Source organism: Chenopodium album, chromosome 4 (genome assembly GCF_948465745.1).
Source record: "Chenopodium album chromosome 4, dcCheAlbu1.1, whole genome shotgun sequence".
NCBI classification, from domain to species: Eukaryota; Viridiplantae; Streptophyta; class Magnoliopsida; order Caryophyllales; family Amaranthaceae; genus Chenopodium; species Chenopodium album.
In genome coordinates this window covers 69,810,953-69,835,206 of record NC_137837.1, presented here as the reverse complement: position 1 = coordinate 69,835,206, position 24,254 = coordinate 69,810,953, and positions in this window count along the sequence as shown.

The following is a 24,254-nucleotide window of genomic DNA, read 5'->3' as shown; positions in this document are numbered from 1 at the left end:
CAAGCAAGCGGAATAACTTCGCTGACAAAAGCACATGACATTATAATAAAAGCATCAGCATTTTTCTAAAACACACATTGATAAAAAAAAAAAAAAAAAAAAAAAAAAAAGAACATAGATAAAAATTAGAAATAAGTCAAATAACTAATAATATATCAAGAGCCTAAACAAATCATTATAAAAACGCATAATGACTTTTTTTTTTTTTTTTTTTAAAAAAAAAAAAAAAAAAAAAAAGGAACTTCTACTAATCGGTAAAACTTGAATAATATAGACCCTAGCTTAACAACTCCATAAAACTTTTAATCATGTTAGACTCTAGATACAAGAAAGTAACTTACAATAGAATTTTTTTTTACCAATTAGCTAATTAATTAATTATGTCACCTTCTTAAATAAATTAAAAAAGCTCTTACATCTATCTAAAAGACTAAAATGAATGAGCATAATCATAGATGTTAAAGCATTGAATGGGAGCATTGATCATCATCCCATTAGTCATATTATAAGGAGGTGAAAACATAACTTTAATCCCCTTGCATATTACTTGGATCTCATACTTGTTATCCTCCCCATCTTTTAAACTCCAAACCCTACCTTGAACATGTACCGTAACTTCCAACTCTTTGTAACTCGCTAAATCCTTAACAATCGAACCGACGGCCGACTCCGATAGTTGTGCACCCTTCACACCACCCATCTCTAGCCGCATACTTTGCTGTTGTGTTGCTTGGTGTATAGTTGGCTGGACCATTGCTAACGAGAACATCTCGCCGCGATAGTCCACCAACACTAGGAGAGACTCAACAATTGTTGCCTCTTTGAACATCATGGAGAGTGTTAGGTTTAAACCAGCCGAGGTCACGGTCACAAAATTATTATTATTAGTAATATTTTTTGTGATTGACATCGAAGTAACACCTAAAGACTCGACTTGAATACTAAAATTTGGTACGTATAGTATTGCGGACATAATTAATGAAATATGTAACACGACTATAGTAATAGGAAACAATAAGTAACACCATAAAAAACAATCATCTTCCTTATCAATGTTGTTGTGAATTTTGTGTTTCATACTTTTAGTTTCTTGGTTGTCTCGAATCGGGACTATTAGTTCCGCCCGTTTTGATGTTGTTGTTGTCGTCGTCGTGTTCGTTGGTGTATTGATGAGCTTTGATAGGGTTGTTGCACAAATTGTACCAATGTATGGGGTAACCAACAATGGAAGTCTCTAGGCGATGAGTTACACCACTTTCGAATGATGCTTGTTTATCTTTCTCACAAGAAATTGACACCGTTGAAGTACAATAATATGTTTTTATTTATTTATTATTATTTTTTTTATTTAGTAGATAAAGAGATTTGTTTAGACTTTATATATCTCAAATTTTCACATATATGATATATCCTTGATGGGTAAGGTTATGTATGATCCTATCAGGATTTTGAAGTGATATTAATAAGGGGTATATGGCGTAAAAAAAACGAGGGGTTATTTAGTAAATTAGTAACTTGAATATGGTTAGGATTCTTAATTAATCGATCAATTGTGCTAATGTAAAGATATGTACAGTATTTGAATATGTGTCAAAAAAAAAAAGATATGTACAGTATTTGAATATTATGAAAAATAATGATAATTTCGTAAAGCTTAATTATGAAGTAAATAAAAAAATTCCTCAGAAAAAAACAAAGGGTTTTGAAGTCATATTTTTTTTTTCTTGTTAACTTTTTTTTATTTTTTTTGACAATTAATTTCTTGTTAACTACTCCGTGGTTCACAATTAGACAGAAAAAACAAAACTAATATATACACCCCATAAATTATCAAAAATGATTCTACTTAGGGTATGTTCTCTTCAATTTAATTTCAGTTCAGTTTAGATCCAATCAGTTTAGTTCAGTTCTAATTTCCTTCTCTTATAAACAATTCATTTCAGCTCAGTTCAGCTCCAGACAGTTCAGTTCAGTAAATCAGAACAGGCCCTAAGAGTATTAAAATAAATTAGTAAGCGAGATCCCAAAAAATATACATATTTTACGTGAAATTTGATCGGTCAAAGGAAGCTATAAATGAGCAAATACATATTGATATCCTATATCAACCAAAAACGTTGATATAAGGGCCTTATCGTCAAATCAGTCAATAAAGTAAGGGCACTACTGGAATAGGGACATCAACCCGTTATATTTGCTCCGTTTTTGGTTGCGAAGCACGTTAACAGAAGTTAACTACTTTAACTTTTTGTTAACGTCATTTTCTCTCTCCTAGATATTGCAGCTGGGGTCTTCTCTCATTGCAGCAACCATGGTGGACTGCTGTTAACTTCATAACTTCAAAAGTGCAACGCCGGTGCGATATCTGCTCCGATCTCGGTTCCGACTTCCATGGCGAAATCTAGCATAATCTCTCTCCTGCAATCCATGTATCAAGCCGAAATACTGTTGCTATTTTCGTGTTTGAGCGACGTTGGGTGCAGTATTATCCCCCGCCGACAACCATATTCCTCCCGTTTGACGAGCAGCAACCTCTATTATTCCCTCTCCTCATCCATCTGGGAGGTCAATTATTCAGCAACCTCAATTAGAAGAGATGGGGTTAAGAATCCGTCAAATTCAAGTACCGTTATAAGAATATAATAAAAAATTACAAAATGGGGGCCACGTCATACTTCCACTACTGAAGTAGTGGAATTCTTAAAAAGTTCACAAATATTACAAGTTTGCCATTATATCAACAATATTTTGTTGATATAAGATATCAATGGGGTGTGGCTCGCTATAAATATAAATTTATCATTTATCTATAACTCAGCCTTTGACTATTTTTGAAACTTAGTTAAACCATTGTATTTTACCCCTTGCTATCATCATCTTGGGTGCAAACTTACACTAAGATGTTTAAAAGTTACGTTATACTCCGTACGAAGTATTGGACTATTGGTTAGAGAAGAGACAAGGGTGAGAAGCCCACTAACCGAACATACATTCCTACAATGTTCAATCCCATCGACTAATTGACAGTAACCCAAGTTATAATGATAACTATTTGTGGAATACCGAATATGGGGTATCTTTTAATATGGGAGTATTACAATTACTATTACAATGTACGGAGCTCAAAATATTTACAAGCACTTGGTAAAACTCACTTTTAATGTGTTACTTTTTAAAATTTATACTTACTGAACTAGTAGTCATGTTCAGGAATTTTTTCCACTTTGGCCTTATATTACAAATTTAATTGTTAGTTGCATTAATGAAGGAGAAATATGTAAACAAATTTTTTTTAGGGACATAATTGTCTCAACACTACTCATAAAAGTGTAATCATACTTTTCATATGTAAATAAATATTTTATAAAGGGCATAATCGTCTCAACACTTTTTTTAAGAGTTTAGTCATATTTTTTAAAAAGTAGGGAAAATTCGCATTTTCACGATAAAATAAAATTGAAAAAATTAAAAACTACCCCAAAGAAAATTAAATCGTATAAAAGTTGTACTCTTATACACATGACTTTTGACTCTTTTATTTTTAATTATTGGTAAGATAATGGATCTTATTAAACCGGCACTTATATATCACAGCAGGTTACGTCACCCTACTATGCTGCGGTGTATGAGTGTAGAGGGGAAAGGTAAGGAATGAATTTCCCTATCTCCAAGCAAATATAGTTAGTGAAGTTCAAATTTGTAACCTTAAAATCAGATTTCATATTTTCGGTTGTTCTATCAACTTTACCAAGGTTATAAACGAAGTGAGTATTTTATTTGATTACATCCATATGTTTTATAAAAAATTGAAGATGTAATCTACATGACTATATGACCAGAACGAAAGCGACTACTAAAGCCACTTGTTTATGAATTGTGATCCATTGTTTTTGAACTCAGTTGATCGTAACACAGTATCAACTATCAAGTTATCAACAAGACATCAATGGACCCTTAGCTGACACAGTCACACTATTTGCGCTATTACTGAATATAGAAAGGGGTGCGCCTATTTCTACTGTAAACATTTATTTGTCTCTTCCTTTATTTCCAAATCACATGCCACTCTACAAATCTACTACACGTTCATAGTTTCATACCGATATAATACTTGTATATTAGCATGAAAATAGCATGGTAGAAGGGTACACCCGTAAAGATATTAGATATAAATAAAAGAATATTGGGACAAATTTTAATGATATTTTATTTATATGAAAAATTGTAAAAAATGATACAAATTTTCACCCGTCTACTAAAATTAAAACAAGTCGAACTTTCAATATTTTCTCAATAATACAAATTTTGAAAGATATCCGCTTTAAACAAGACATTTTACCTACAACCTAAATAACCGGCATACTTTTTTTTTTTTTTTTTTGTTAAATTCATTAAATAATTTATTAACTCATATTTAACACTTAAATAAACTTAACAATTAAAAAATAAAAATCACTCCGCCTTACCGCCAGCCACCACTCCCTATCCATCCTTTTCCTCGGTGGCGTCTGGCCCTCTGGCGATCCTTTGTTGGCGCCTCAAACCCCTCCTCTGCGCCAGCGACCTTAATTCTGGCTTCCCCAACCATCCCCTTCTCTCAACCTCATCTCAAAAATCAACAACTCTCACAAAACTCAAACAAATCCATGCTCAAGTCATTCTCAACGCTTTCAATTTTGACGTTATTACAATCACTAAGCTCACTCAAAAACTCTGCGACATTGGATCCATTCACCATGCTAATCTTCTTGTTTCTTCAACTCCAACGCCGGATCTTTTCCACTACAATTTCCTCATGAAGGAAATGTGTCCTCGACTTTAGTGCAATTACTTAATGTAATTATGGATCGTATTATGGAGATAGTAATTCGTTTATTTGGGTCGTCTATACGTCTTGCTAGAGAATGCTTTAGAACTTTGGGTTAGTAAGTAACAAACCCGAAGCCCGCCTAAACGGATCCTACAAGGTCACACATTAGGATTGGATCAATAAAGAAACCCGAAGCCCAAAGTGGGCCTTAGGGTGACCGGCCAAAAAAGGGAAAGGGGAGAGAAAACCCTAACCTAATTATTAATAATATGATTATATATTAATTAGTTAAGGATAATAAAAAGATACAGTATTTAGTTTTCTGAAAAACAACGTAAGTTTTTTCTCAATATTTTTCTCTCTAAAATTGGCTCTCAACTCCAAGAAAGGTGAAAGGTTTTTCCCGTCCAACTAGCATTGATGGAGTGTTGATTCAATCCGGTGGACCAAATAGAGGAGTTACAATCGAGGCTCTTTATCTCCGGTAGAGAAGAAGATTGCTAAGAGGATTCACGCTTCAAAGGTTAATTCTAAACTATTATGTGATCTTTATTTGTATATGCATGAGATCCTGTTTAGGTGCGTATGAATGTGATTCATGAAATTCCGCTTAGAGTACCTAAAACCCTACAGTGGTATCAGTTAGCCCCTTGCATATAATTTACTGGTCACAATAATATGATTATTTTGATGTGTGAATTAGGCTAATTTTAATTCGATTAAGGGGAGGAATTGAATTATGGATTAAAATAACCTTATTAAAATATGATTTTAATTGATTGGAATTGATTAAATTGTGAATTTAATTGCTCAAATAGCCTCTAACCATTTTTTTTAAGAAACCTAAAGCCCCAAAAATTTCGAATTTGATGGATATGAACCCTAATTTTCGATTTTAATTGTTAAATTCATATAATATAATCTATTTTTCATATTTAAAATTGTTTAGATATGATTAATTAATTCATGTAAAATTGGTTTTATATGAATTGGGGATTATTTTATATGAAAAGCCCTAAATTAATTAAAATGGAGATTTTGATTAATTTTTCCTGAAATTATGCATAGGATTTTGTGTTTAATTATAATTAGATCACCAAAATTAATTTTGCAAAAGTTGTGAAATTAATTTAACTCAAACAACAACAACAAAAAAAAAAAAAAAGAAGAAATTTTAATAGCTTCAAGGGGAGCAGCCACGAATGGGTGGCAGAACCACCTAATGGTGGGCCACGGTGGCTGCTCCGGTGGTCGGAAATGGCGGAGGGGCGGCAGGGGAGTCGGTGTTGGGCAAGAGCAGAGCTGAACCTGCAATTGTTGCATGGTTTCAGCTCTGCTCGAGCTGGTTGGCCTGCTGGGCTGCGGCGGCCAGCTGCTGTGGTGGCTGGGCTCCGGCCTGGCTGCTGCAACGGCTGTGATGTGGCTGGGCAGCAAGCTCAGTCACGCAGCCCTGTTTTTCAGTTGATAAAATTTTTTTAAAAAAAATTGATAAAAAAAAAATAAATAAAATTCTGATTTATTTATTTTGGATAATATTGAAAAACTGATCTTAAGGGGATATTGAGCAATTCCAATTAAGGTTGTTTTGAATTGATAATTACATAATTTGATTTTTTAATCTAATTAAAATTAGTTGGTTAGCTTATTTTTAGGATAAAATCTTGTAAGGTGGTTAGGATTTCAGTTTATCAAATATGATTTATATTCTAGGATTTCCTAATTAATTAATTTATCCACTTACCATAATTAAGAATATATGATATTTTAATTATTGGCAAGTATAATATGTGATATTATTATGTGGCACTTTTATATATATGATATATTATTGCTATAAATGACTAGTATGACCCTAGATTTAAATTATAAATACGATCTGCGTATCGTTATGTATTTTTGTAATTTAAATATGATCTGCGTATCGTTAAGTGTTTTTGTAATTTTTATTTAATTAGGAATTAGTTTAATTATTTAAATTCTTATTTAATCCAAAGAAGAGCCCAGATGAGAAGGCCCATGATGAAGGTGGATGGATATCCATGAAGAGTCCAAGGAGGTGCCCATTCGGCTTAGTTCTTAGGATTAGGGGCCATACTAGCTCATATTTAATTTTGCATTTTATTATTATTCTTAAAATGCTTATAAGTTTATTGTATGTATGTTATCATTGCGCTAGAGTTCACTAATTAATAACGACATAATAAACTTAGGTCCCGCAAATATTGAGGTTTGCTTTTCCAAATATAAAGTACTTATTAACCCTTAATTAATAGTAATAGTTCATGCCTCCGCAGGGTATTGTTATTAATTTTGGGAGGTGAGGTGAAATTGCGAATTTTTCACACTTAATTTGGTTAACCTCAACAAAATCATCAAAAGAGTTTTGGATTTTGAAGCAAAGGGACAGTTAAGCATGAGATGTTTTTCTGTCTAACCAAGAATTACAAATGTTGTAATTAGTAAAGAGTTTACTTACCTTGAAAATGTAATTTTAAGAAAAGGCCTTCGTCTGCTTAACGTTGCATGTTGATAGGATCTTGGAATCACTTATTCAAATAGGGAAATTAAAATTGAATAGAGTGCTAAGTAACCTAGAAACTATTGCATGTTTTAGGTGCTTTTATAAACATAAAATTGAACTTTGCCTTTTCTGTCTGTAGATATCATGACTAATAACAACAACAACTCGATTTTTAGCATCCGTCCCTTCCTTGAGAAGGATAGGCTGAACGGAGAAAACTTCATCAATTGGGAAAGGACCCTAAGCCTTCTTTTAAAGTCGGAGGGTAGAGAGGATGTCTTAGAAAACCCACTTCCAGTAGTGACTGATGAATCATCTGATGCTGATAAACGTCGTGCTAAGCAGGCTAATGATAGGTCTACTCCAATCACTTGCTTGATGGTGGCGGCTATGGAACCGGACCTCCAAAGGAGGTTTGAGGCCAAAGATGCTTACACCATTATGCAAGAGCTTAAGGCCATGTTTCAGAAACAGGCCAGGATTGAGAGATATGAGATTAATAAGGAGATTTTGGAATGCAGGATGGAAAATGGTGAATCTGTTCGCCAACATGCTTTTAAAATGATGGGTCTTTTTGAAAGCAATGAACGTCTTGGATTCCCTTATAGCCAACAGTTGGCTACTGATATCATTCTCCATTCATTGCCTGACAGCTTTAATCAGTTTAGGATGACTTTCAACATGAATGAGTCTGAAAAGACTTTGACTCAATTGCATGGGATGCTTGTCAATGCTGAAAGGAACATTCCCAAAGAACTAAAGAAAGAGGTTTTGATGGTTCAAAAGGGAAAGGGTTTCAAAAAGAAGGGGGCAGGCAAGAAAAACAAAGGCAAGCAAGTTGTCAAAGTTTCTGAAAAGCCTAAGCAGACCGCTAAACCAAAAGTTGCTGCGGAAAGCAAATGTTTCTACTGTGAAAAGATAGGTCACTGGAAGAGAAACTGCCCCAAGTACTTGGAGGACAAGAAGTCAGGTGCTTCTACTTCAGGTATTTATGTTATAGAAGTTAATTTGACTTCTACTTCTTTATGGGTATTTGATACCGGCTGTAGTTCTCACATAGTTAATGATGTGCAGGGAATAAAAAGAAGTAGAAAACTAGCAAAAGGCGAGGTGGAGCTTCGCGTCGGAAATGGAGCAAGAGTTGCTGCACTTGCCGTCGGAAGTTATAGTCTACATTTACCGTCTGGATTAATTTTAGAACTTAATAATTGTTATTTCGTTCCGTCAATTACTAAGAACATTATTTCTGTTTCTGTTTTGGATCATGAAGGTTTTTTTTTTGAGATTATGAACAAATGTTGTTCCATTTCTTACAATAACATGTTCTATGCTAGTGCAAAATTGATTAATGGCTTATATGTATTTGATAGGACAGTACAAGTCTATAACATAAATAGCAAGAAACAAAAGTCGAATGATTTAAACCCAACATATCTATGGCATTGCCGGATGGGTCATATAAACCAAAAGCGCATCCAAAAGTTACGAAAGGATGGAATCCTTACGTCATTCGATTATGAATCATTTGATGTATGTGAATCATGCTTGTTGGGGAAAATGACAAAGTCACCTTTTACTGGAAAGGGTGAAAGAGCCAATGATCTCTTGGCACTTATACATACAGATGTTTGTGGGCCTATGAGTTCAAAGGCAAGAGGTGGGTTTAGTTACTTCATCACTTTTACTGATGATTTAAGTCGATATGGGTATATCTACTTAATGAAGCATAAGTCGGAATCATTTGAAAAGTTCAAAGAATTCCAAAATAAAGTACAGAATCAACTTGGTAAAACAATAAAAGCATTACGATCTGATTGTGGTGGCAAATATTTGACCCAAGAATTCGATAATCATCTAAAGGATTGTGGAATAGTTTCACAGTTGACTCCGCCAGGGACGCCACAGTTAAACGGTGTGTCTGAAAGGAGGAATCGAACTTTACTGGATATGGTTAGATCAATGATGAGTCTTGCTGATCTTCCAATTTCTTTTTGGGGATATGCTCTAGAAACAGTTGCACACACACTAAATAGAAGCCCGTCAAAGGCTGTAGAAAAGACTCCATATGAGATGTGGAATGGAAAAGTTCCAAAATTATCTTTTCTTAAAATCTGAGGTTGTGAGGTCTATGTAAAACGTTTACTGTCAGACAAACTTGCACCCAAATCAGATAAATTTCTCTTTGTGGGATACCCAAAGGAGACAAGGGGTTACTACTTCTATAACCGTCAACAGAACAAAGTGTTTGTTGCCCGTGATGGTGTCTTTCTTGAAAAGGAGTTTATTTCCAAAAAGACAAGTGGGACTAAAATAGTTCTCAAAGAAATTCGAGATGAGCAACAAATGGATGTGGATCAAACCACGTCAGAGGCGAGGGCGCATGACTCTGCTATGACAGGTCAAGTGTCGGAGCAAGATGATTCATTAAGCGAAACTCCTATCGTCCCACTTGAAGCTAATTCATGCAAAAATCTTCAAGAGGTTGAAGAGAATATTTCTATTGATGCTCAAGCCCCACGTAGGTCGAGTAGAACAAGGATCCCAAACAAGCAGTTGGTTGATTTCCTGTTAACAGAAGACTCTGAAATATTGATTTTGGAAAATTCTGAACCTACTACCTACAAACAAGCTTTGACGAGCCCAAACTCTAAGAAATGGCTTGAGGCCATGAAATCTGAAATGGACTCCATGTCTGAGAACAAAGTTTGGACCCTAGTTGACTTTCCTGATGGGGTTAAACCTATTGGATGCAAGTGGGTGTTCAAAATAAACACAGACAAGAATGGAAATGTCTATATCTATAAAGCAAGACTGGTTGCAAAAGGATTCAAACAAATACATGGTATAGACTATGATGAAACCTTTTCTCCAGTGGCAAAGATTAAGTTAATTCGGATACTTTTAGCAATTGCTGCACATTACAATTATGAAATTTGGTAGATGGATGTCAAAACCGCCTTCTTGAATGGGTTCTTGATGGAGGATGTGTACATGACACAACCTGAGGGTTTTGAGGATCCAGAAAATCCCAAAAGAGTTTGCAAGCTTCAGAGATCCATTTATGGATTGAAGCAAGCGTCTCAGAGCTGGAATCTTCGATTTGATGAGGCAATCAAACAGTTTGGTTTTCTCAAGAGTGAAGAAGAATCTTGTGTCTATAAGAAATTTAATGGGAGTAGCTTAGTCTTCTTGGTTTTGTATGTAGATGACATACTACTCATAGGAAATGACATACCAATGCTTGAGTCAGTCAAGGAATGGTTGAGAAGTTGTATTTCCATGAAAGACCTTGGAGAAGCTGAGTACATTTTGGGAATCAAAATCCATAGAGATAGGTCTCGAAGGATGCTTGGACTGAGCCAAGAGAATTATATTGATAAGGTTCTTGCAAGGTTCAATATGGAAAACTCTAAGAGAGGATTCATTCCCATGTCACATGGCATTTCACTTAGCAAGAGTTAGTGCCTATCGGAGCCTAACGAGTTGAAGCGGATGAGTAGCATACCTTACGCCTCGGCTATAGGTTCTATTATGTATGCCATGATATGCACTCGACCAGATGTTGCATTTGCTCTGAGCTTATGTAGCAGATTCCAAGCAAATCCAGGTGAAGCACATTGGACTGCGGCTAAGAACATCCTAAAGTACTTGAGAAGGACTAAAGGAATGTTTTTGGTCTGTGGAGGAGTAGATGAGTTGGTTGTTAAAGGTTATACTAATGCAAGTTTCCAGACCGACAGAGATGATTACCGCTCGCAATCAGGGTACATATTTTGTCTGAATGGAGGAGCAGTGAGCTGGAAGAGTTCAAAGCAAGGCACTGTAGCAGACTCTACGACAGAATCAGAATATTTAGCGGCGGTAGAAGCAGCTAAGGAAGTTGTTTGGATAAAGAAGTTCCTAACAGAGCTAGGGATCGTACCTAGTGTTCTAGAAGGAATTGAGTTATTTTGTGATAATAATGGAGCTATTGCGCAAGCAAAAGAACCAAGATCAAACGACAAATCCAAGCATGTAATGAGGAAGTATTACCTCACTCGCGAGATTGTAGACAGAAATGATGTCAAGATTTGCAAAGTTCACACGGATGAGAATGTTGCTGATCCACTCACTAAACCTCTCCCTCAACCCAAGCATGAACGTCACGCTAGGGCTGTAGGGTTGAAGCAAGTGTTAGAATGGCTTTAAATTGTTTTTTGTTTAGAGAAACTTGTTACAATTTAAAGACATGATTTTCATGTTTTATGTTTATATAGTATGAAATTTTTCATCTTATTTAATTTTGGTTTAGTATTAAATAAAATGTCCAATATATTTATTGAATTTAATGGGCTTGTCAAATACGTGATTTGATGAATGAAACCCCATAAGTGAACTGAATTCATAAATTATTTAAGTTCCTAATCTGAGTTGTTAATTTGGACATAAATGACTCAATAAAAGGATTAGCATATAAGATTGATTGATAGTGCCGTTTCATGCGCTATGGAAACATGGAGATGTTTAGTCAATCATATGGATATGTATAGTCGATACATGATCGAACAGACCTACTTAGAAGTTCTAAAACTTCGCAAATTATATTAGTGGATTCCTTAGACATGAGCGGAACACTACTCAATTCAATGATTAGTGTAACCTTGATGTTGTCAAACGTCATGCCGTAAAAGGGGACTATAAAGGCGACACTCGGGTTGTGCTAAAAGTTAAGTGGGAGTTTTGGTTGCCACAAGATTGAATAGGTCCTCCTATGTTAGATGGGCTGGGTGTCTTGGCCTCTTGAAGAGTAAGAATTGAAAATGCATGGTCGTGCTCAAATGGATCATAAGATGATCATTTGCTTAGCAATTCAAACTCGGATTTCAAGAAATAATTTGAACGCTAGTATGGATAGCATAGAGATGCGATCATACTATCAAATTAGACACTAAGAGACTTAAGGAATTTGAATATTGCATACTTGTCTTGGACAAGTGGGAGATTGAAGGAAATGTGTCCTCGACTTTAGTGCAATTACTTAATATAATTATGGATCGTATTATGGATATAGTAATTCGTTTATTTGGGTCGTCTATACGTCTTGCTAGAGAATGCTATAGAACTTTGGGTTAGTAAGTAACAAACCCGAAGCCCGCCTAAACGGATCCTACAAGGTCACACATTAGGATTGGATCAATAAAGAAACCCGAAGCCCAAAGTGGGCCTTAGGGTGACCGGCCAAAAAAGGGAAAGGGGAGAGAAAACCCTAACCTAATTATTAATAATATGATTATATATTAATTAGTTAAGGATAATAAAAAGATACAGTATTCAGTTTTCTGAAAAACAACGTAAGTTTTTTCTCAATATTTTTCTCTCTAAAATTGGTTCTCAACTCCAAGAAAGGTGAAAGGTTTTTCCCGTCCAACTAGCATTGGTGGAGTGTTGATTCAATCCGGTGGACCAAATAGAGGAGTTACAATTGAGGCTCTTTATCTCCGATAGAGAAGAAGATTGCTAAGAGGATTCACGCTTCAAAGGTTAATTCTAAACTATTATGTGATCTTTATTTGTATATGCATGAGATCCTGTTTAGGTGCGTATGAATGTGATTCATGAAATTCCGCTTAGAGTACCTAAAACCCAACACCTCATTCGTAGGGTTTTCCTCAATCATTTGCCATCTTACTCTAATTCTGTTTATACCCAGTTGCGTCAAAACTTGAATCTTATCCAGTTTCTGTTTATAATAATTTTACCCACGCTTTTATAGTTTCGGCTTCTGTGTCACTTGGGGATAAAAGGGTTGGTATATGTTGCTTCATGCTCACTCGATCATTGATGGGTTTGGCACTAATTTGTTTGTTGGGTCTGCTGTTGTTAGATTGTATATAAACTCCAGGATTGGGTATGTGTAGACACCTAAAAATGTCTCCACAAAACCAAACTCGATGATGAACAACCTTTCACCGCCATAATTGGTCGAGTTGAGTATTTAATCTTTGAATGCTTAAATCCATATTCAATCCCAATAAATTTCATAAAACAACCCAATTCCTAGCCCATTTCCCCTAACCATAACTTATTTTCCTCTTTTCCTGTCTTTAAACCCAAAATAATTCATTTTGTGTCTTTTAAAACCATTCATTTCGTGTCCTTTTTATAAAAATGTTTAGACCAGTTTGTTTTGGTCCATAATCTGGGTCCAATTATGGAATAGTTGGATAGTTCTTGAAAATAGCTTTCCAACGATATATTATAAGCCCAAATCTGAGTTATAACGAATAAGTTATGGCCAAAATACTAAACTGAGTACAAACCGAACCTAAGCCCACCTTACCTATGACCCAATGATCATGTGGAGGGTCCAAAATCTCTAATCCCATTCCTAAAACAATTAGGATTAATTGGAAGCTTCTATAATTTTATAAAATATCTTAATTATCCTTTTTGAAAAGATAAGACTAAAGAGTTTGAAATTGAATAAAACTCCTCTTTTTTAAAGTCCTAATTCTATTCGAATTGAAAGACATCCAAAGATAGTTAGATATTATTTTTTTTCATCTTATTTTTTATCCAAATCTTAGATGGTTGAATATATCTTGAAATTATCTATCCAATGATATATTATAATATTAATTTCGAGCTATAATGAAAAAGATATGAATGAAATATCAAACTCTATCCAAAACTGACGCCGTCTCACTATTTCGGCCATATCTATTATTCTACAAAATATTTTAATCTGATTTTCATTGGGTTAGAAATTAGACTTCAACATCTTTCCAACGACATATTATTTATCTTATTCTAATTTATAGATAAAAAATATGATAAAAAAAAAACCGCAAAAACTGTTGTCTATCGCAAGAGTTTTATTAGATTCGAATTCTTATCTTTTCTTAATTCTTCGACCCTTCTTTTTTAATTATAAATAGAGGCCATATCACCCCTTTTTCAATCATCAACAAGCTTGATCACCAAATCATTCTCTCTTCCTTTCTTCTACACCAAAAATCATTTTCTTCTTCTCTCTCTCATATTCTAAGCCTTAAACCTATATTCTTAACTACATCATTCCTTCCGTAAGCACTCCTAGGAGTCCATACTTGACCTAAGGTTCTATACTTAAACCAAGGCATAAAAGGTGTAATTAAATGAGGGTTTAGACCAAATCAACTCTACTTTTATTTAATTTAATTTCAATTTGATTTATATTTTTATTGAAGTTACTAACAATTTATTCATGATGTAGCAATTCAAGAAAACGCGGAAAGTGAGTAATTAATTCACTTAATTATTCTTATTATTTTATATTGCTAGTATAATGATTAGGGTTATTATTTTTATTTTATTTGACTAATGATATTATGGTTAAATTGCTTCCAATATTAATGTTTATTCTATTATATTTATTGATCACCATATTGCATGTTTAAAGGGAATATGTAATTGAAAACCACGCCTAATAAGATAACTTGGACGACCGGTTTAGATTTCTTTTTAATCTTGTTATTAAATCAAGTGATCACAAGTTTTAGAATTATGTGTTGCATTAATATTCAACCAATTTAGTCTAATAATAGTTTGGAGCGAATTGAATCTTTGTTTGCATGCCTTTGAGATTGCAGGAATCACTTTTCATTATAAAAATCGAGTAAAGGCCAATACGGGCGAATGTGACTCCATGACTCACTTCGTACCATCATCCCAGATCCTCCTTTCGTGCTACCGAACCATATGAAGTTAGTAATCTCATGGATTAGTAACCTTCACGGATCAATCGTTGTTACCTTTCGTTGTCCCTGTATCGTGGTTTCCTTTTATGATCCATGAACGGTTTACAAGTTCCTTAAAAACTTGTTGGCGGCTCCCTACTTTCCTTGTCCCTAATCGTATTATGTCGATTCTCACTTCCTATGAGTGTCAAGCATATTCACAACATGCTTTAACGTAGGCGCACTTCGAACACGCCTACAGTATGCATATAATTTGTTTGATAAAATGTCTAATAGAGATACGGTTTTGTGGAATATTATGATTTCTGGGTTGGTTAAGAATTATTGTTATATCAATTCGCTTCGGTTTTTTCGTGATATGGTTGGTTGGTAGTAGTGCTAGTCGATCTGCTAGATTTAATTCCACTACTTTGTGGAAATTTGGGGCTTTTGTAGGGCAGGACTATAGGAGGGGGATTTTGTGGGTCCGTTGTTGTGGTGGGTAGAAGTCAGGAAAGGGGGAGGGGAGATGGGGATGGCAGAAATGGGGTCGCCGGCGCAGGGGAGGAGGTTAAGGCGCCTGTAAAGGATCGCCAGAGGGCCGGGGCAGCTGGGGAAGGGGTGGTTGGTGGGGAGTTTTTTTTTTAAAAAAATAAATAAATAAATAATAATAATAATAATAATAATAATAATAATAATAATAATAATAATAATAATAATAATAATAATAATAATAATAATAATAATAATAATAATAATAATAGGGGGTTGTTAAACGTCGCTCCCATTTTACAGGGTAACGCTCGCATTTTTGTATGAAGTTCCAATTTTACCCCTAACATTTAAATACGGTTTTTTCCACTATACGACTCACATTCTCACTATCTTACCTCATTCACTATCTCTCTAACTCTCTAAAAAACTTGAAACTATAAATCTGATTTTTTTTTTTTTGTTAATAATAAAAAAAAAAACAACAATCATTAAAAACACAAAAAAGGATGGGTGATTCGAGGCGAATAAGGCTTACATTCGAAGGGAGGAGTTTGGGCGGCGGTGGAGGCAGCGGCGGAGGCGGCTTTGACGGCGAGCAGGTAAATTTATTTATTTTTTTAAACGGAACCTCCAGCTTCCGCCCAGAATTTTCGGAAGTTCCAAGGAGGTTCCGCCTGAAAAATCCGGAACCTCCTTGGTACTTACGGAAATTCTAGGCGGATCTAACTTCCGCCTAAAATTTCCGGAAGTTCCTAAGATGATCCGGAAATTCCAGGCGGATCCTCCCAGGTCGATCCGGAATTTCTGGGCGGAAGTTCCGTTTTAATTTTTTTTTTTCCCGTGAATAATATGCTTTTTAATTTTTTATTGTTTATTTAATTTTTTTTTTTTTGGATTTTGTTATTTTTGTTGTTATTTTGTAGTGTTATCTTTTTTTTTTTTGAAGCATATTTTGTAGTGTTATTAGTAGTACTATTATTATTTTTAAAAATATGATTAGTATTATTAGAATTATGTGTTGCATTAATTATTTTGTTGTTGTTAAATTTATTTTGTTGTTGTTGTTGTTATAATAATATTATTATTATTGTTATTAGTAGTACTATTATTATTATTTTTAATTATGATTAGTATTATTGTTGTTGATATTAGTGTTATTATTACTGTTATATGGTTATTGTTGTTGTTGTTAATTTTATTTGTTGTTGTTGTTGTTGTTGTTGTTATTATTGTTATTATGGTTATTGTTTTTGTTGTTGTTGTTGTTGTTGTTGTTATTATTGTTATTATGGTTATTGTTGTTGTTGTTAACTTTATTTTTTGTTGTTGTTGTTGTTGTTATTATTATTGTTATTATGGTTATTGTTGTTGTTGTTGTTAATTTTAATTTTTTTTGTTGTTGTTATTATGATTATGATTGTTGGTGTTGTTATTATTATTATTATTATTATTATTATTATTATTATTATTATTATTATTATTATTATTATTACTAAAATCGGATTTTGTACTTATTTTATGTAGATCGAGGGTTCTGGTGCTCGACATGCAATATCACGACGTCTGAATGCGTCTGTTAGGAGACAGTCATCTCGTTCAGCACCGTTTCAGCCCAAGCAGCAATACGGGTCTACTAGTGGTTGGTCGGGAGACCCACAGTCTGGTAGTAGTCGGCCCTTGTACTCTGCAAGTAGAGCACCTACATCTGACGAGGAAGACGAATGCTCGGCTAGTCATGCTGATGACCGTGATCAAGAACCGGACCCTCGGGATTACCATACGGTATATAGGGGTCAGTTTGGTAGATTTGTTGGTAGTGGATCGAGTCAGCCTACTACCAGCTCTGCAGAGGCATGGTTAGTGCAGGAACCGATGCCAGGTGGTCCTGAGGATGGGACTGTTATCCCTAGTTTTGGTGGTCACGTGGCACGATATATATGGATCGAGCAGGAGCGTAGTGTTTTGCAATGTTTGAGTAGGACAAAGTTATGTTCTGACTTGTTTACTTGGCGAGGTCGTCAATCAGTGGAGAACCTCGGGGTGATTGATGGTAGTTGGTTGTCTCACTTGCCCGGCCTGATGTTTAAAAGACTTGATTGGCCGCTGATTTCTGCTTTTGTTGAGAGATGGCAGCCAGATACGAACACCTTTCATATGCCATTTGGGGAGATTACGATCTTGTTGCACGACGTGTACAATATACTTGGGTTACGTGTCGAAGGCAATATGGTCACCACTACTCCTAGCACGGACGTGTTACGGGACGCGTGCTCGATCACCATGGATATGACTCCAGATAATTTGTCTGAGATTTGCGGCACAAAGACGATTTGGCAGGGTAGTGGGGTGATGATTGATAAGATTTTTGAGTCGACATTGGCGGTTAACCGGGAGTTTAGTGATCAGCTTAATGGATACTTGTGGTTAGTGCTTGGAGGTACACTGTTTGTAGACAAGAGTGGTAACCGTACGCATCCTTCCTTCCTCCACGAGCTATGTTATATGGATGTCCCTATTAACGAGTATGCTTGGGGAACAACTGCATTGGCTTACTTGTATCGGCAACTGGGAACGGCATCACGGAAAGGTGCTGATTCGATTGCTGGTTGTCTCACGCTTCTGCAAGCGTGGATTTACGAGTACTTTCCGTGCTTTCGGCCACAACAGGGTACCTTGACCCGGGACCTTCAAATGCCTCGTGCGTCTGCTTGGGATGTTGGAGCGAGATGTCCTAGCAAGAACCTGGAGCGCCTGTTATCTTTTCGTACTAGAATTGATGCGCTTACTGACCTTGAGGTGAACTGGCTACCGTACGGAGCTGATCCTGCATTACGAGTGCCCCCCACTTTATTCATTGGCTGCATCCAGTACCGTAACATCATTGAGTCGTACATGCCTGATAGAGTGGTGCGACAGCTTGGTTTCGTGCAAGGCATTCCCCGCGAGATCATCAGGCCAGAGAAGGCCAAGAGGCCGACTAACTTGAAGATGTATCGGGTAGACTTCCCGACCGAGATGACAGATGTGATGTGGAAGAGGTTTGTCCCTGGGGTATCTCAGAGTGTAGTTTTAGGTGCCCTCACCAGGCTTAGTGCTGCAGCTCCTTCGGTTGCGCCTGGTTACATGCAGTAGCTGTACAGGTTTTCTCACCCGCGGGTATCTCTAGGTGCAGGAGTTACAAGCAACCTATCTGAGCGGACTAACACTGATTATGTAAGTATTTATTCTTATTATAATATTAAAAATGACTTCTGTGAATTTTTGTGTATATAATATGTTATTGTTTGATTTGTAGTGGATGGGTCGGTCCATGGAGATTCACCAAAGAGCACTGGCTGAGTATCCTGAAATGTCGAGTGAGACTCGGACAATGACTGAGCAGCTTGTATTTGATTGGAAGTCAAAAATGGGACTTTAGATTATTTTGATTAGAAGTCGTGTTAGTGGTTTTAATCACGGAAAATAACACCACAAAAAAACACAAATTTTGTTTATAACACCACAAAAAAATAAATTTTGATTATAACACCACAAGAAAACACCAAAAATTGATTTAACCACCACTTAACGGATTCTTGGATGGAATCCGTTAGTGGGGCCCATAATTGAAACGTGTCAATAGCCTATAGGCTTAAAAAAGATGAAATAATAAAAAGAAAAAAAAATCCCTTAACCCAGCTAGCCCCACCACCGGCGCCACCTCGCTTCAGCCTCCGACACTATAACCCAGGCCGCCGCCGACACCCATATCCCCAACCAAAACCGGCGACACCCATCTCCCCAACCAAAACCACCCCACGACGCCGAATATCGCCTTCCCCCTCCCCGAAAACCACTCACGCCGCTGAACTCATACCACCAAACGTCCAAACCCGAAAACCACCCCATGCCGCTGAAAACCTACATCACACCACCAATAGCTACCTCGGCTACATCACCACCATCGTCGCCGAAATCTTCTTCCTTACCTAGAGCTTTCGTCGAAAATCGAAATCCCAACCCACATTACCCAAAAACCTCCCTCGCCTGAACCCTAACCCGTTTCAAGAAATCAAATTGAATCGGGGCTGGGCTTAGCTGGGTACGATGTTTAAGGGCCAGGGTGGTGCTCGTTCAGGTGGTCGATCAAGGGTGGTCGGTCGAGGGTGGTCAGCTGGGGGAACTAGCAGCGGTGGTGGGGGCAAGTGGAATGGCACCGGTGGTGAGTGCGGTGGCTGGGTTAGGATTTTTCTTTTTTTTTGTTTTTTTTATTATTTTTATCCAGTATATACTTGACACGTATAATAAGTGGGACCTACTAACGGTTTTTTGGATGACGTTAGTAAGAGGTGGTGAAATCAATTTTTTTGGTTTTTTGGTGGTGTTATAATCAAACTTTTAAATTTTGTGGTGTTATAATCAAAATATGGGTTTTTTCCTGGTGTTATTTTCTAAAATTTCCTAAATGTAATGTATAAACTGGACATTGATTTATTTTTATATTTTATGTTTTTTGCATATCATGTTAGATTAAAAGCAAGTACAATAAAAATTAATTTCATAATTGTAATTTTCTTACAAATGTTCAAAGTTAGTGAATGTACATTACAAACTACCTAACTAATGCATCCCACATGTTCCTTCTAAATTCATATTGTTGATCCCATCCATTAACACTATCCTCGTGGTGTTCAGTCCACCAACCGGCGATCGGCGGGAGAGGTGAATCAGGTACAAGGTCAAAACGGATGAAATGTGATCCACCAACTGTAGCAATCACAAACTCTCGAATCGGTGTCCGAACCCCGTTGCGTGCCCTCAGCGGTAAGACTGTGATGCATGGGTAGTAGCAAATTGGTACTAGGCCTACCCGAGACAAATCACCCTTGCGTTGAACCACGTAGCAATAGGAAATAAATCTTGAATTGTAACCATCCAATGCCGCTCCCCGACAGCCCCACCATCCCATCGAATACGCTCTACGTTCATCCAAAGTCGTCCAAGCCCGTAAATCCGCTCGTACAAATCAGGATGACCGGCGATCTCGTTCGCTATTGTTTCCCGAGCGTCAAACCACAGCGCCTAATCGCCATAGAAGAAGTCGGCGACACAACGAAAGCCACAGTTCTCATCACCAATGACATCCTTCCAAGACGAAATGTACGGCAACATTGGGCCTGGAAGCAAGTTCAAATACCTGCATTGACTAATGTCACTCGGATCTACAACACAAAATTAAAAGATAAATTATTAGTAAAGCTACAAGTATTAAGTTTACATATATTAATATTATATATTTTTCAAAATCAATAGAATTTTAATATTACCTGGTTGTGGGTCACCACCACGTTGAGTGTGTTGATGGTTCACATGCTCGAAATAACTTCGATCACGCCTGGTGTCATTGTTCCCCGGTCGACCACGAGTGTTGAGGTTCACATGTGGTTCTTCAAGGTGTGTATGATCCGGATGTAGCTCCTCTTCAATGATTCGCGTTACATTTCGACGTACGGCCGGGTTACTTTCCATTACTTCATCAATTAGGGATCGAAAATGTGCAGCTTCCTCGGTCGAATCATTAACCACTTCAGGAATGTTAACACCATCACCAATAACCAGTGTCTTCCAGAAAGAATGAATTTGGCTGCTATACAATCCTGTCTGTGCAACTATCGAATCATGTATCTGGCAAGCACATGGAAGACCATGGGTCACACGCATAGCACATCCACAACGTTCATAGACTTGGTAACTCAAATCCCGCATCCTTTTCGTCTCGTTATGCAATTCTTTCAAGCAATGTTGAGACACTTTGCCATTTATACGTGACAGTGGCAACTGTCTGTACATCTCACCAATTTTAGACCTTGATGCCTCCAACACATTACGAATTTGTATGATTCAATTACTGATATGACAATGGACTCGGGCCCATACGGTATCCAAAGAACCTGCCAATGATTCAAATTAGTAAATACATTTTAATTTTTTTTATTATAATTACAATTACGTAACAACGAGAACAACTAATAAAATAAAACAACTAACCTGTGGATGATTCAAACCAAGTTTTCACTGCTGAATGTTGGCTCTCAACTCTACAGTTGGTGGTGTTACCAAAGTGAAGAGCCTGGATCGTCCAATATTTCACAAATTTCTCCTTATGACAAAGCCATGTTCTCTCAACATACTGAATCACTGCCGGATATTTTCCCCACCTCACTTGCATGGTAGCTAGAGCATGATCATACTCCGCCTGTGTTGTTGTATTCACGATTTTGAACCATTTTCCATTTCTAAAACTGACACCAACCTTCTTGTTTTCGAACATCTTCGTCACCTTAGCCTCCACATCTCTATTGATGTGCCATATACAGAGTAAATGTGACGTCCCTGGAAAGACTTCTCTCAAAGCCGCACATAGCCCAAGATCACGGTCTGAAATAAATACAGATGGCTCTTTATCAAACCCAATCAACTCCCTTAATCTCTGCAACACCCACCGATAGCTAGCCGTGCACTCGTCGCGCATGAAAACATATCCAACTAGAAAATTCTGGTTTGTCGGTGTCACACCTACTACCTCAAAGAAAGGCATGTTATATCGACTGGTCTTGTAAGTAGAATCCATACCTATGACATGTGGGTATGTGCGGAGTATGTTGACCATGATTGGGTGCACCATAAATGCATGTTGCAAAACGTTGTGATCATCGTTCGTGACCCAGTAAATGTATTTACTCTCTCTCGCCAGATGAAGAAATTGCTGAACAATTCCTCTTCCTTCGGACATCTCCATCCTGAAGTCATTCCGGCAATTATAAATGTGTCAGATGTTTGGATGATCATCAGGAAATTGCTCGGCAATAGTTGACATGATGTTACGGGGCGCAACCTTGGACTTTGTCATGTCCCGCACAACCTTTTTTGCACCTGGACTCAATCCGCTCACTTTACGATGACCCTCTTGGTACACAATCATTGGGTGGTTATGTGTCCCGGTGTGATCATTTTTCGCAATGATCTTCCAACTGTCGGTGCTGACTTCATTATATATCTTGATGTAGAATGGACAACCATTAGCTTTGGTTTTTTGTGTCCTTCCGTATCGCATTCTCCAAATCTCTCGGCTTGCTCCTTCGTGACCGATCACATCGCAAATACCGATACAGCCGACCATCTCTGGTTTTGTTATAAGACGATTTCACCAAAATAAATCCCAAATTTATGGAAACACCATCAGCCCATGTAACCGCATCGTCAAATGTTGGAAAAAACGTATCCGTGACAAAATTCCCACTATAATTCACACCGTCACCGCCTTCCTCAGAATCCATATCTTATACAAATTAAACAAAACATGGTTTATGTCATTATGTAATTTTTTATAATATTAATTATAATATTTATGTATTACAACTAATAATAATATTAACATTAATAACTAATACTGCTAACAACAATCATAATAGCAACAACAATAATAATAACAACAATTACAAAACAAATATACTCTAAAAATAATTAAAAATTACTACTACTACTACTACTACTACTACTACTACTACTACTACTACTACTACTACTACTACTACTACTACTACTACTAATAATAATAATAATAATAATAATAATAATAATAATAATAATAATAATAATAATAATAATAATAATAATAATAATAATAATAATAATAACAACAATACTAATAATAATAATAATAACAACAAATACAAAACAATAACAATAATAATAATAATAATAATAATAATAATAATAATAATAATAATAATAATAATAATAATAATAATAATAATAATAATAATAATAATAATAATAATAAAAATAATAATATTAATATTAGTAATAATATTAAAAATAATAATAAACAATTATAACAACAAATACAAAACAATAATACCATAACATTAATTACTAATTAATATAATAATAATAATAATAATAATAATAATAATAATAATAATAATAATAATAATGTTACAAAAAATAATCATATTACTAATAATCATATTAATACAAAACAATAATAATTACATTAATTATCAAATACTTAATCACGACAACAATCACAAGACCACGAAAAAAAAAAAAAAAACTTAATTAACTTTTTAAAAAAAATAACGTAATTAACATTTAAAAAAAAAATAAAAATTATAAGGGACATCCGCCTGAAATTTCTGGATGTCCCTAGGTGGATCCGCCTAAAATTTCCGGATCCACCATGGAACATCCGGATTTTTCAGGCGGATCCCTCCTTCTGCTTGAAATTTCCGGATGTTCCATGGTAGATCCGAAAATTTTAGGCGGATCTACCTAGGGACATCCGGATATTTTAGGCGGATGTCCTATTTTCAGAAAATAATAATAAAAAAAAACAGAAAACTTACAGAATTTTCCGACGCATTCTCCGGCGTACGAATGTTCCACTCGCCGTCCATGACCCAAGACCCGTCGGAAAATTTTATGATTTTTTTTTTAAATAAAAGAAATTAAGGTGGTCGTGGGGACCGATTTGGTTTTAAGGTCGTGGGGACCGATTTAGTGGACTCGGGATAGCAAGGTCGTAATGTAAGGGGACCGTTTCATATAATGTGTCCAAATGGGGAACGAAGTTCTTTTTATAACACAAATTGCATAAAAGGCATATTTGTCCATTCAAGTCAAAATGGGAGCGTTACCCTGTAAAATGGGAGCGACGAATAGCATGCAGTTCAGTAATAATAATAATAAT